This window comes from Chiloscyllium punctatum, chromosome 34 (genome assembly GCF_047496795.1).
Source record: "Chiloscyllium punctatum isolate Juve2018m chromosome 34, sChiPun1.3, whole genome shotgun sequence".
Classification (NCBI taxonomy): Eukaryota; Metazoa; Chordata; class Chondrichthyes; order Orectolobiformes; family Hemiscylliidae; genus Chiloscyllium; species Chiloscyllium punctatum.
Window position 1 is genome coordinate 40,768,535 of NC_092772.1, and position 9,801 is coordinate 40,778,335.

The following is a 9,801-nucleotide window of genomic DNA, read 5'->3' on the forward strand; positions in this document are numbered from 1 at the left end:
AGTTCCTGCCCACTTTCGAACTGGGGACGTTTCGCACTTAAGGCGAACGTGATGACCGCTACACTACAGAAACAAGCCGCAGTCGCCCCTCCTGCGGCTCAGTGGCATTCAGCACTGAAAGTTCAAGCCATTGTACCGTTCACCTTTCTGTTTCCCGTGGCGCGTTGCTGTTCAGCGTAATTGACATCTTGAAAACGCTAAAAAAAAAGACACTCTTCCAACTCAGTTCCAAAACGTTTCCAACTCAGTTATTATCAATGTGGCTCGTGACCATGTGTGAATGTCCCTGCATCAAATTGTACGGTTCACGTAAAATGCAGAAAAACATGCACACCAACCTGCACCAATACCTGTCTCCTGTTATTAAACTGTTATTGACAGAAACACCAGCGCACAACCTTCCACCACTACCCTGTCTCTTGCCAATAAGCAGATATATGCAGAAACACACACAACCCTCCATCATCACGCTGTCCCCTTCCATTAAGTAGATATACACAGAAACACACACAACTCTCCACCAAAACCCTGTTTCTTGCCACTAATCAGATATACACTAAATCACAAAACACAAGCCTCCACCGCCAACTTGTCTCACACTATCAAGCAGATATACACAGAAGCACATACACACACAACCCTGCACCAACACTTTGCCTCCGAACAATAAGCAGATATACACAGAAACACACACAAATCTCTAAAACACCTTCCTGTCTCCTGCCATTGAACAAATATAACAGAAACACACACACTCACACACACAATCATTCACGACCACACTGTCTCCTGCCATTACACAGATCTACACAAAAACACACGCACACACACTCACACACACAATGGTCTACCATCACACACTTACCGGCAATTAAACAGGTATAAAAAGAAACACACACACATCTCGACACCATCCCCCTGTCTCTTGCCATTAAGTAGACATACACAGAAACACATACACAATCCTTCACCACCACGCTGTCTCCTGCAATTAAACAGACATACACAGGAACACACACACACACGCACACAATCCTTGACACCCAATTTGTCTCCTGTCATTGAGCGGGTATACACAGAAACACACACGCACCCCTCCACCTGTCTCCTGTAATTAAACAGATATATACAGAAATACACACATAAAACTCCAGCACCACCCTGTCTCCGGCTATTAAACAGTTATACACAGAAACACACACTCACCTTCCTCCACCACCACGCTGTCTGCTGCTATTAAACAGTAATTTACAGAAACATACAGCAACCCTCCACCACCACCCTGTCTCCTTTCATTAAACAGATATACACAGGAACACAAACACACACAAACTTCCTTCACCACCCTGTCTCCTACGATTTTTCAGATATACAGAGACACACGCATACACCATCTTCTACCACCACCCTGTCTCCTGCAATTAAACAGACATACACAGAAACACGCACATACCCCCTCCACCATCACCTTGTCTCTTGCCATTAAACAAATATACACAGAAACACAGACCCATACATCGCCCTACCACCACCTTGTCTCCTGTCATTAAACAGATATGCACTGAAACACAGACACATCTCTCCACCACCACCCTGTCCTCAGCAATTAAATAGATATACACAGAAACACACACATGCACAACCCTCCACGACCACCCTGTCTCCTGCCATTGAGTGGATATTCACAGAAATGCACACACACAATCCTCGACCAACTCCCTGTCTCCTGCCATTAAACAGATATACACAGAAACAAACACACGCAACTCTTGGCCACCACCCTGTCTCCTGCCATTAAACAGATACACAAAGAAACATACATACACAACCCTCCACCGCCATCCTGTCTCCTGCAAGTAAGCACATAGACACAGAAACACAGACATTCTACCCTCCACTACCACACTGTGTCTTGCCTATAAATAGATTTACGCAGAAACACACACATTAGCCTCCTCCACCACTGTGTCCTGCAATTAAACCGATACATACAGAAACATACACACATATTTCCAGCACCACCCTGTCTCCTGTCATTAAGCAGTTAAACACAGAAACGCACACACGTTCCTCCTCCACCACTGTCTCCTGTCATTAAACACGCACGCACACTACCCTCCACCAAAACCCTGTCTGCAGCCCTTAAATAGATGTATACAGAAACACACGCACACAACACTCAACGAACACCCTTTCTCTTGCTATTAAACAGCTGCACACAGAAATACACACACAATCCTCCATCACCACCCTGTTTCCTGCCATTAATCAGATATGCACAGAAACACACACACACAATCCTCAATCACCACCCTGTTTCCTGCCCTTAAATAAATATACACAGAAACACACACACACAATCCTCCAACACCACCTTGTTCTCCTGCTATTGAGCAGAGATATACAGAAATACACAACAACCCTCCACCACCACCCTGTCACCAGTCCTTAAACAGATATACACAGAAACACACACACACACATACAACCCTCCACCACCACACTGTTCTCGTGCCATTGAGCAGATATACACAGAAATACACACACACAACCCTCAACCATCACCCTGTCTCCTGCCCTAAAACAGATATACACAGAAGCACACACACAACCCTCCTTTGCCAGCCTGTCTCCTTCAATTCAATATATATATAGAAACACACAAACCCCCCACTACCTCCCTGTCAGCAGCCATTAAATAGATACATGCAGAAAGACACACACAGTCCTCCACCACAACCTTATTTCCTGCCACTAAGTGGATATACATTCAAACATGCACTCTACAATTGAACCACAACCATTTCTCCTGCCACTAAGCAGATATACATAGAAAAACACACACACACAATCCTCGACCGCCACCCTGTCTGCTGACATTAAACAGATATACACACAAACACACACACGTCCGTCCACCACCACCCTGTTCTGCTGCCATTGAGCAGATATATATAAAAGTACACACACCCAACCCTTGACCACCATCATGTCTCCTGCCCTGAAACAGATATCCACAGAAACACACACATATACAGAACCCTCCACCACCACCCCGTTTGCTGCCGTTAATCAGACATACACATAAACACACACAGACACAACCCTCCACCATCACACTCTCTCTGGCGATTAAACCGATAGAAACAGAAACACAAACTAATCTCGACACCATCACCCTGTCTCCTGCCATTAAACAGACAAGCAGAGAAACACACACACACAACCCTCCACCATAACCCTGTCCCCTGCGATTAAACAGATATACGTATAAATGCACAAACACACAACTGTTAACCACCACATTGTTTTGTGCCATTAAACAGATACACACAGCAACACCCACACACAAATACACACAAAACCCCCGACCAACATCTTGTTGCCTGCCATTAAGCAGATATACACAGAAACGCACGCACAACCCTCAAGCACAACCACGTCTCCTGCAATTAAACAGATATACACAGAAACACACATACAACCTTCTACGAACACCCTGTCTACTGACGTTAAACAGGTATACACAGAAACATACACAATCCTCCACCACCCTGTCACCTGCCACTAAGCACGCAGACACAGAAACACAGACACTCTACCATTCAACACCACTGTCTCCTGACATTGAATAGAGATACGCAGAAACACACACAATCCTCCATGACAATCCTGTCTCCTGCCATTGAGCAGGTATACAGAGAAACACTCACACACAATCATGTCACCTGCTATTTAGCATATATACGCAGAAGCACACACACAACCCTCCACACCAACATGCCACCTACCATTAAACAGTTATACACAGAAACGCACACACAGCACACTCCACTCCCACCCTGTCTCTCGCCCTTAAATATATATACACATTGACACACATGCACTCAACCAATATGACCATCCTGCCTCCTGACATTAAACAGGTAGACACTGAACCCAATGCACAACCCTCCACCGCCACCCTGTCTCCTATCTTTAAGCAGATATACACACAAACACACACACATCCCTCAACCACCACCCTGTTTCCTGCCATGAAAAAGATGTATGCAGAAACTCACAAACATACACACACACGCACACACAAGCACACACAAAACTCCATGAACACCCTGCCTCCTGTCATTGGACAGATATACACAAAAAACACACACATCAAACTGTCTCGTGCCAGTAAGCACATATACATGGAAACACACACTCACTCACTCAAATCTCCTCGACCACCCTGTCTCCTGTCATCAAACAGTTTACATGGAAATGCACGCACACACAACTTCCACGAAATTTACAGCTGAAGGAACGGCAGTTACGATGCGATTAGGCAAGATTTAAGAAGTATACGATGGGGAAGGAACCTGCAGAGAATGGGCACATTAGAAATGTGGAGCTTATTCAAGGAAACGCTCCTGAGAGTCCTAGATAAATATGTTCCTGTCAGGCAGGGAGGAAGCTGTAGAGCGCAGGAGCCGTGGTTTACGAAGGAAGTAGAATCTCTGGTCAAGAGGAAGAGGGAGGCTTACGGTCGGATGAGATGTGAATGTTCAGTTAGGGCACTTGAGGGTTACAAGGTTGCCAGGAAAAACCTAAAGAGAGAGCTCAGAAGAGTCAGGAGGAGACATGAGAAGTTGTTGGCCGATAGGATCAGGGTAAAACATAAAGCTTTCTAGAGGTATTTAAGGAATAAAAGAATGACAAGAGTAAAATTAGGGGCAATCAAGGATATTAATGGGAAGTTGTGTGAAGAGTCGGAGGAAATAGAGAAAGCACTAAATGAATATTTTTCGACAGTATTCACTCTAGAAATCGACAATGTTGTCGAGGAGAATACTCAGATACAGGCTGCTAGACTCGGTGGGATTGAGGTTCACAATGAAGAGGTATTAGAAATCCTGCAGAGTGTGAAAATAGATAAGTCCACTGGGCTGGATGGGATTTAGCCTGGGATCCTCTGGGAAGCAAGGAAGGACGTTGCCGAGCCTTTGGCATTGATCTTTAAATCGTCATTGTCTACAGGAATAGTGCTAGAAGACTGAAGGATAGCTAATGTGGTTCCCCTGTTCAAGCAGGCGAGTAGAGACAACCCTGGTAATTATAGACCAGTGAGCCTTACTTCAGTTATTGGTAAAGTGTTGGAAAAGGTTATAACAGATAGGATTTACAATCATCTAGAAAAGAATAATTTGATAATGGAGAGTCAGCACGGTTTTGTGAAGGTTATGTCGTGCCTCACAAACCGTATTGAGTTCTTTGAGAAAGTGACCAAACAGGTAGATGAGAGTAAACTGGATGATGTGGTGTATATGGATATCAGCAACGCATTTGATAAGATTCTCCACAGTAGGCTATCGTTCAAAATACGGACGAATGGGATTGTAGGAGATATAGCAGGTTGGATCAGTAATTGGCTGGTTGAAAGAAGACAGAGGGTGGTGGTTGATGGGAAATGTTCATCTGGAGTTCAGTTACTAGTGATGTGCCGCAAGGGTCGGTGTTGGGTCCACTGCTGTTCATCATTTTTATAAACGACCTGGATAAGGGAGTAGAAGGGTGGGTTAGTAAATTTGCAGACAACACTAAGGTCGGTGGAGTTGTGGATAGTGATGAAAGAGGTTACAGAGAGACATAGATAAGCTGCAGAGCTGGGCTAAGAGGTGGCAAATGGAGTTTAATGTGGACAAGTGAGAAGTGATGCACTTTGGTCGGAGGAACAGCAATTCAAAGTACTGGGCTTATGATAAGATTCTTGGTAGTGTAGATGAGCAGAGAGATCTCGGTGTCCAGGTACACAGATCCTTGAAAGTTGCCACCCAGGTTGACTGTGTTGTTAAGAAGGCATTAATATAGGGATCGAGTTCTGAAACCATGAGGTTATGCTACATCTGTACAAAACTCTGGTGCGGCCGCACTTGGAGTATTGTATACAGTTCTGGTCACCACAATATAAGAAGTATAAGAAGTATGCTTTGGAAAGAGTGCAGAAGAGATTTACTAGGATGTTGCCTGGTATGGTGAGAAGGCCGTCTGAGGAAAGTCTGAGGGACTTGAGGCTGTTTTCGTTGGAGAGAAGTTTGAGACGTGACTCAATCGAGACATATAAGATAATCAGAGAATTAGAATGGGTGGAGAGGGAGAGCTTTTTTCCAAGTATGGTGACGGCGAGCACGAGGGGGCATAGCTTTAAATGGAGAGGTGACAGATATAGGACAGATGTCACAGGTAGTTTCTTTATTCCGAGAGTAGTTAAGGTATGGAATGCTTTGCCTGCAATGGTAGTAGATTCGCCAACTTTAAGTAACTTTAAGTCGTCATTGGACAAGCATGTGGACGTACATGGAATAGTGTATGTTCGATAGGCTTCAGATTGGAATGACAGGTCGGCGCAACATTGAGGGCCGAAGGGCCTGTACTGCGCCATAATGATCTATATTCTATGTTCTCTGAACACCCTGCTTACTGACCTTAAACGGATATACGCAAAAACGCACATGCATACACAACCGTCCACCACCACCCTGTCTCCTGCTAGTAAGCACATAGACACAGGAATACAGACACTATACTCTCCACTACCACCTGTCTCCTGCCTTTTAGCAGGTATATACACAAACACACACACATACACATCTCTTGACCACCACCCCGTTTCCTGCCGTTCATCAGATATACACAGAAACACACACTCACACCCCTCCACCACCACACTCTCTCCAGCCCATAAAACAGATATATACAGAAACACGCACACATCCCTCTCCCATCACCCTGTCTCCTGCCCTTAAACAGATATACACAGAAACACACATATATACAGAACGCTCCACCGCCACACTGTTTCCTGCAATTAATCATATATACAGAGAAACAGACACACACAACCCTCCACCACCCCTCGTCTGTCTCCCGTCATTAAGCAGATACTTACAGAAAAGCATACACATCCCTACACCACCACCCTAACACCAGCATTAAACAGACAGACACAGAAAAAAAAACAAACAAACAGACAACCCTCCACCAACACTGTCTCCTGGTATTCTGTCTCCCGTTCATCAGATATACACAGAAACACACACTCACACCCCTCCACCACCACACTCTCTCCAGCCCATAAAACAGATATATACAGAAACACACACATACCCCTCCACCACCACAACCACCACCCTGTCTCCTGCCATTTTACAGAGATGCACAGAAACACACACACACAAACCTCCACCACCAACGTGTCTCCTACCAATAAGCACTTAGACACAGAAAACAGACATATATCCTCCACCACCACCCTGTCTCCTGCCATTATAAAGGATATACGCAGAAACACCCACATGCACAACACTCCATGAACACCCTGCCTCCTGCCATTGGACAGATATACAATAACGTACACACACCAAATTGTCTCGTGCCATTAAGCACATATGCACAGAAACACACACGCACACTCAATCAAACCTCCTTGACCACCATGTCTCCTCTCTTCAAACGGAAGTGTATACACGGAAATATACACACACAAACTTCTACGAACACCCTGCCTACTGCCCTTAAACAGATATACACAAAAACGCACATGCAAACACAATCCTCCAACACCACCCTATCTCATGCAATTAAATAGATACACGCAGAAACACACATACAAGCACAACATTCCATGAACAACGTGCCTCCTGCCATTGAGCAGATATATGCAGGAACACCCTCCCAACCCTTCATGACCACCTTGTCTCCTGCCAATGAACAGATATACACAGAAACACACACACCACCACCCTGTCTCCAGCTCTTAAATAGACATCCACAGAATCACAGGCACACCCCTCCGGGAAAACCCTATCTCATGCCATGAAACAGATATACACAGAAACACACACACACAACCCTCCACCACTGCCCTGTTATCTTTCCATTGAGCAGATTTGCACATAAATACACACACACAGCCTTCGGTCACCACCAGTCTGTCTCCTGTCATTAAGCAGATATATACAGAAAAACACACACAACCCTGCACCACCCCCTATCACCGACCATTAATCAGACATAAACAGACAACCCTCCATCAACACTCTGTTTCCAGGCATTAAACAGATATACACAGAAGTGGCTGGCTGATAGAAGGCAGAGAGTGGCTGTAGATAGAAAGTATTCTGCCTAGACGACAGTGTTGAGTGGGGTCTCCCAGGGCTCTGTACTTGGACCTCTGCTCGTTGTCGTTTTTATAAATGACTTGGATGAGTAGGTTGAGGGGAGGGTTAGTAAATTTGCAGATGACATAAAGTGTGGAGGTGTCAGCGATAGTATAAATGGCTACTGTAGGCTGCAGCGCGACATAGACAGAATGCAGCGCTGGGCTGAGAAATGGCAGATTGTGTTCAACTTGGATAAATGCGAAATGATGCATGTTCGAAGGTGGAACTCGAATGCTGAATATACGATTAAAGATAGGATTTAAGGCAGTGTGCAGGAACAGAGGGATTTGGATGTGCAAGTACATAGATCCCTCAAAGTTGCAATACAAGTGGATAAGGTTGTTAAGAAAGCATATGGAGTTTTGGCTTTCATCAACGGGGAGATAGAGTTTAATAGCCGTGAGGTTTTGCTGCAGCTCTACAAGTCCCTGGTGAAGCAATACTTGAAATATTGTGTCCAGTTCTGGTGTCCCTACTGTAGGAAAGATACAGAGGCTTGGGAGAGGCTGCAAGGAAGGTTTACCAGGATTCTGCTTGAACTGGGGGCTTGGCTTATGAAAAAACTGTTGAATAGGCTCGGATATCTCTCTGGAGAGAAGGAGGAAGAGAGGAGACCTGATAGAGGTGTACAAAATAATGAGAGGAATAGATAGAGTCAATAGCTAGAGTATTTTCTCCAGGACAAAATTGACTGGTATGAGAACTCATAGTTTGAAGATATTAGGAGGAAGGTATAAAGGAGATGTCAGAAGTAATTTTTGTTTTAACACAGAGAGCTGTGAATGCATGGAATACGTTACCAGTGGTGTGGTGGAAGCTGAGTTATTGGGGACATTTAAGCAACTTCTAGACTTGCACATGGATAGCAGTGAATTGAGGGGTGTGTAGGTTGTTATTATATTTTACAAAAGGATTAAATCTCGGCAGAACATCGTGGATGAAAGGGCTTGTTTTGTGCTGTACTTTCTATGTTCTATGTTCTCTGAAAAGTGTGAGTCGACCTCTGACCACCTAATGCCAACTGCAAAAGATGTTTAAATACTTCATTGAGTTGCAAAGGTGTCAGAATTATAATTATGTTTTGGTCATTGTTGATTTTCTTTTCCTTGATGGGTTGAAGCTTACCCCACTTCCAACACTACTGCTAAAACTGTTGTAAATATTTTACTCAAGGAGATTATAACCTGCTCTGGTATTTGATATTGTCTACCTTCTGACAATGCCCAGCCGCCAACCCCCATTTTATTGGATATATTAATGAAGAATTATACTTTAATTTTGGGATCCACCACCAACTTCATTGTGCTTATTGCCCACAGGCTGCATGGCTCGTGGAGCATGGTGACCAGAGTCTGAAAAGTAAACTTGCCAAATGGACTTCTGAGACTGTTCTTTCCTCGGTTAGGGTAGTGCCACTGGTATTGTTCCACCTACAATAAACTCCTGTGGGGAAATCTCGCTTGGCCTTTTCGAGCGCTCTCACTCTGTATGATCTGAATGATAAAGTGCATTGTATCTGAACCGCAGGACACAGTGCAGAAATTATCCCATCCCAGCGGACTGAGCTGCCTCCATTGATAGAGCTGTCTCTATTGGTAGA

At 44.5% G+C, this 9,801-nt stretch overlaps 1 non-coding gene across 1 annotated transcript; it reads right to left on the minus strand.

Moving 5' to 3' along the window:
• Positions 1–73, minus strand: trnal-uaa (transfer RNA leucine (anticodon UAA)). Its single transcript has one exon. It is a non-coding gene; the product is annotated as a tRNA-Leu (tRNA).
• Positions 74–9,801: the final 9,728 nt, after the last annotated feature.